Source organism: Engystomops pustulosus, chromosome 5, assembly GCF_040894005.1.
Source record: "Engystomops pustulosus chromosome 5, aEngPut4.maternal, whole genome shotgun sequence".
In the NCBI taxonomy this organism is placed as follows: domain Eukaryota; kingdom Metazoa; phylum Chordata; class Amphibia; order Anura; family Leptodactylidae; genus Engystomops; species Engystomops pustulosus.
In genome coordinates, this window is record NC_092415.1 from 144,035,282 (window position 1) to 144,041,281 (window position 6,000).

A 6,000-nucleotide genomic window follows, 5' to 3' on the forward strand; every position below is an offset into this window, starting at 1 on the left:
ACTGTCTCTTTGTTCACTCAGTGTTGTATAAGGTGAGCTGGGGCCAAGAGGTCTCACTCTCCAATCACATACCTGAAGGGTACCTTATCGGCACTACAATTGTAATCAAACAGGTCCAGCCCACTGACTCCCCTTTCCGACCTGAAACACCAAACATTCCAGTAGAGATACCAGACATAGACAAAAACGCTTGCTTTTTTACTGCATTTAAGAACGTTCCAAGAACTGTCCAAGAATGCACCCTTATGCAGTTCAGTGAGAAAAACAGAAATGTAAAATAGAGAAAAGGGCCTGGTCTTTAACTTGATCCCGACCATTCGCTGATGAAAGACCTAAGCTGGCATGGATCCCAAGTGTGCACCGACACAGCCGTAGACCCTAGGGAGAAGGCAGGAGCGGTTTATTACCTATTCTCCTTTCTCCTAACTGCATAGCACTGAAGTAGCTCAGTACTTATGGTGCTTAGACCAATAAGTATGAAAATTCAATGATTCAGTGATAATCAAGGATTATAAACAAAGCACACATATGCTGGGGTGTGCCTCCTCTGTCAAAATCAGCTTTTTTTAGTTCCTTATGTCCTTGTTTTTACGAAAAAAGGCCTTAAAATTTATGCAAATTAGACTGTGGGTTGGACTGGGGTGCCTGAGGCCTACCAAAGATATTCGTCCTGGGGGCCCACCCTTTTGCTACATAAAAATATTACCTACAGCACAGTGATCAGAGAATTGGGGGGGACGGGAAGTGAAATTAAAACATCTTTGAAGATGAGGTAGGATGTGATTGGTGTTGAATGGGTGTATACTTAGCAAATGCTGTACAATGTCAGGGTATTTTCCAAATTTTATCATGTCATCATGTTGCATGTTTTGTATGTTAAATAATTAAAAAAATCCAATCCAATAATAATATGTTTTTAAAGATAGCTGGATTGTCTATATAATTTTTATACACGTACACATTGGGGCAAATTTACTTACCCGGTCCATTCGCGTTCCAGCGGCGGCTTCTCCGCTCTGGATTCGGGTCCGGCCGGGATTTAATAAGGTAGTTCTTCCGCCGTCCACCAGGTGGCGCTGCTGCGCTGAAAGTAAACTCATCGCGCCGGAATGCACCGAGCTGGACCAGGTGAAGGTAAGCGGTCCTTATGCGACACATTTTCGGTTTTTAAATGCGGCGGTTTTTCCGAATACGTCGGGTTTTCGTTCGGCCACGCCCCCCGATTTCCGTCGCGCGCATGCCAGCGCCGATGCGCCACAATCCGATCGCGTGCGCCAAAATCCCGGGGCAATTTAAGTACAAGCGGCGCAAAACGGAAATATTCGGGTAACACGTCGGGAAAACGCGAATCGGGCCCTTAATAAATGACCCCCATTGTGTTGGCTTTTAGGAGTCATGGTAAAAAAGCAAAGTAAAGTAGTTCTTTCCTGCTTTAGATGGTGTTAAAAATATTTTGTACACTAGATGGCACTAAAAGATAAATCCTGAAAACCCAACAAAAGGGTCTAATTTTTTATTTATTTTATTGTGCTTACATTTGAATCCCTTTCCCCCCACTCCAGTTTTCATCTCCATGAAAATGCCCCATTTTTAGAATCCTACATGTGTCACGTTAATTAGTAATAACTTTTTAACTTTTTAAATATCCAGGTGATTTTGAGATAGTTTTTCGTGAAAACATTGTACTTCATTAGTTTAAACATTTTACTGATAACTTTTGCATTTCTTTCTGATAAAAATGGAAATTTGGCAGAAATGTTGAAAATATTATCCATTTTCAAAGTTTGCAATGTTCCAGGCAGATAGTCAGACTGCCCAAATAGCTTGATATCTAACATTTTCAGAATGTCTGCTTTGTTATGACATGGTTTTTTATGTGTCATCTCCTTTTTCTAGAATGTTATGAGGCTTGGAACTTTAGGTGCTCGTTTTCATGTAAACCGTCAAGACTCATGTTTATAAAAACAAAACCCCTCAATGTTTGTAAAACAACTTTTACAAAGTCTTATTTTCACAGAGGTTAAAACAAAATGGAAGTGAAAAATACATTCATGTTGGCTAAAAATGACACATTCACAATAGAATAAATGAAGAAATGCTCTGCAAAGTTTGATAATCAAGGTCTTAGGCCCCTTCCACACTTGCGTTGCAGATCACGTCAGAGTCTGATCAGGGTGCGATCAGTAAAAAACTGACATTTTGCATCAGAGTGCAATCAGTTTGTCAGAGTTTGTTCAGTGTCTCAGTTTTTCACGTGCATTTTCAATGCAATTTCAATGCAATCTCAATGCGTTTTTCACGCGCAGATAATGCGCGTGAAAGGACTCAGGGCTGAGCTCTATCTTTCCTGTGGCAATTGATGCGTGAAAAACGCATTGCACTTGCATGTGTCTCAGAGTGCAATGCGTTTTTGATGCGTCTCCATAGACTTGTCTGGTGCATTTTTCACACGCGTGACTTGCAAAAGTAGAGCATGTTGAGATTTAAACGCGCGTTAAAAAAAACGTACAAAAAATGCTAGTCTGAAAAAGCCCATTGATTACAATGGGTCAGAGTGCAATGCAAGTTCTGTGCGTCAAAAGCATGCGGGTGAAAAACGCAAGTGTGGAAGGGGCCTTAGGCGTGTGTGTAATGTGTGTAACCCAGCTTTCCCAAGATCCTGAATTTTATAATAGTTTTTTTTTTTTCAGCAAAACCACTCAACACAGCGATTAAACAAGATATGTTTCTGCATCAGTGTAGCCGCAACAATCTCAATCTCCATAACCCCTTCACGCTCCATGGAGGATATATCCGCCACGGAGCTATGAAGGGTGTATGAAGAGGGCTCACGAGGGCTCACATATCGCAGCACAGACCCATTGCTAACACCCGCGGTCGGTGCATGCATGGGCGCCGCCATCATACCTCCGATTGTTGCTCCCCCGAATGTCATCGGGGGGCAGCGAGCGGTTGCCGTGGTAGCCTCGGGTCTTCGTCTGACCAGAGGCTGAATGGCTTCCGCCTATCCATTACAATGAGCCAGTGGCTCATTGTAATGTATAGTGTGCAGAAATGCCATATACTGCGATACAGTTGTATTGCAGTAACATTAAGACAAAAAGGCAAAATCCAGCTCACCAGTCAGACGAAAATCTTCCAGCGCGCGGACACGAGGAGATCCCCCATGGACTCGGGGCAATAGCGCATTTGTAGAAAAGACCAGCGCTTCAGAAGAATGTTGCAATAAAAATATTAGTTTCTTTATTCATACCTCTTTAAAAGCATGAGTGATGGCAGAGTGCACAACACAATGGAAACACAGGGTAAATCACTCATGCTTTTAAAGAGGTACGAATAAAGAAACTAATATTTTTATTGCAACATTCTTCTGAAGCGCTGGTCTTTTCTACAAAAGTTGTATTGCAGTATATGGTAGGAAGGATCTGACAATCTAGGGTTAATGTACCCTAGATGGTCTAAGAAATAGTGCAAAAAAAAAAAAAAGTTTAAAAAAATAATAAAATATTAAAAGTTCAAATCACCCCCCTTTCCCTAGAACTGATATAAAATATAATAAACAGTAAAAATCAAAGAAACATTAGGTATTGCCGCGTCTCAAAATGCCCGATCTATCAAAATATAAAAACGGTTATTGACGGTGGTGATATCCGAGACGGGAAATGGCTCCCAAATGTCCGAAACGCGACTTTTATACCTTTTTGCATGACATAAAAAATGTAAAAAATTAACCAAAATGTCGCACAGTCCTCAAAATGGTAGTAATGAAAACGTTGGCTCATTTTGCAAAAAATGACATATCACACAGCTCTGTACACCAAAGTAGGAAAAAGTTATTAGTGTCAGAAGATGGCAATTATTTTTTCTTTTTTGTACACATTCGTTTAATTTTTGAAAATGTATTAAAACGCAATAACACCTTTATAAATTTGGTATCAAATCATAGCGATCGTACGGAACCAAAGAATAAAGCAAAGGTGTTATTTGGAGCGCAGAGTGAAAGTTGTAAAAACTGAGCCCACAAGAAAGTGATGCACGCACATTTTTTTTCACTATTGGAATTTTTTCTGGCTTCCCACTATATGGCAGGGAATAATAAATAACATCATGGGAAAGTAAAATTTGTTACGCACAAAATAAGCCCTCACACAGCTCTGTACACGGAAAAATGAAGAAGTTATGGATTTTTGAAGATGGAGAGCGAGAAATGAGCGAAAATACCCTGCGTCCTTAAGGGGTTAAAATCTGTCCCCTATATCCAAATTCTCCCACATATTTAACTATATACAGATTTTCCCCAAAAATGTTATTTACCGTATATACTCGAGTATAAGCCGAGTTTTGTAGCACAACTTTTGTGCTAAAAATTCAACACTCGGCTTATACTCGGGTATACAGAATAATAAACTTACTACTCACTATTCCGACGGCTCGGACAGCTCCTCTTCATCTTCATGCCGCAGGTCCGGCATGAAAACTGAAGAGGCGCGGTCACGGAGCTGAAGATAAAGATGGAGAGGAGCTGTCCGGGCTGTCGGAATGGTGAGTAGTAAGTTTATTATTTTTTTTACCGGCAACAGGGGGCTGGCAGGCATTAAAAACAAAGGGGCTGGCAGGCTATATAGACAAAAGGGCTGGCAGGCTATATAGATAGAGGGGCTGGCAGGCTATCTACATAAAGGGGCTGGCAGGCTATATAATGGGAGGCTGTGACCAGTGCATTTCCCACCCTCGGTCACAGGTTTTTCCAGTTTTTGGTGGTAAAAGTACAGTACAGGCAGTCCCCGGGTTACATACAAGATAGGGACTGTAGGTTTGTTCTTAAGTTGAATTTGTATGTAAGTCGAAACTGTATATTTTATCATTGTAGTTCCCGACAATTTTTTTTTTTGCCCCAGTGGCAATTGGAATTTCCAATTTTTTTGCTGTAATAGGACCAAGAATTATCAATAAAGCTTCATTGCAGACAATTTTAAGCTGATTATTGCAATCTGGGACTATTTTAAAGCATCCAGAGAGCTTCACCAGAGGTCACAGTGGGCAGAGGGGTCCGTCTGTAACTATGGGTTGTCTGTAAGTCGGGTGTCCTTAAGTAGGGGACCGCCTGTATACTCGAGTATATACTGTAAATTGTATCTATATACAGCCCCCAGTCACTGAAATCAAAGTACTCCCTCCCTTTAAACCCCTTGATGACTTGGCCCTTTTTATTTTTTTTTATCTCCCCCACCTTCAAAAATCTATAACTTTTTTATTTTTCCACATAAAGAGCTCTGTGATGGCTTGTTTTCTGCGTAACAAATTGCACTTCATAGTGATGGTATTTAATTAATTTTCCATGTCATGTACTGGGAAGTGGGAAAACAATTTCAAATACAGTGAAAATGGTGAAAAAACGCATTTGCGCCGCTTTCTTTTGGGCTTGAATTTTATGGCTTTTGCTGTGCGCCCCAAATGACAGGTCTACTTTATTCTTTGGGTCGGTACGATTACGGGGATACCAGATTTGTATAGGTTTTATAATATTGTCATACATTTACAAAAATGAAATCCTCCTATACAAAAAATGTTTGTTTTTTTTATTTTGCCATCTTCTGGCGCTGATAACTTTTTCATATAGCTGTGGGTGGTGTTGACGTTTTCAATGCTGCCATTTCTAGCACTGTACGGCCTTTTTTATGTTTTTTAAAATGGCAAAAAAGTGCCATTTTCGACTTTGGACGCTATTCTCCATTACGGGGTTAAACACAGTGATATTTTGATAGATCGGGCATTTTCAGAGGCGGCGATACCTAATGTGTTTAGGATTTTTACTGTTTATTTATATCAGTTCTAGGCAAATGGGGGGGGATTTGAATTTTTAGGTTTTTTATTTTAATTTTTTTAAAACTATCGGTGCTAGCAATATGGACTATGGAGAGGGCTCCGGCGTAGGTAAGGGGTTAAATACAGCCTCCTATATTTATATTATATAGAGCCACCTCCCATATTGATATAATG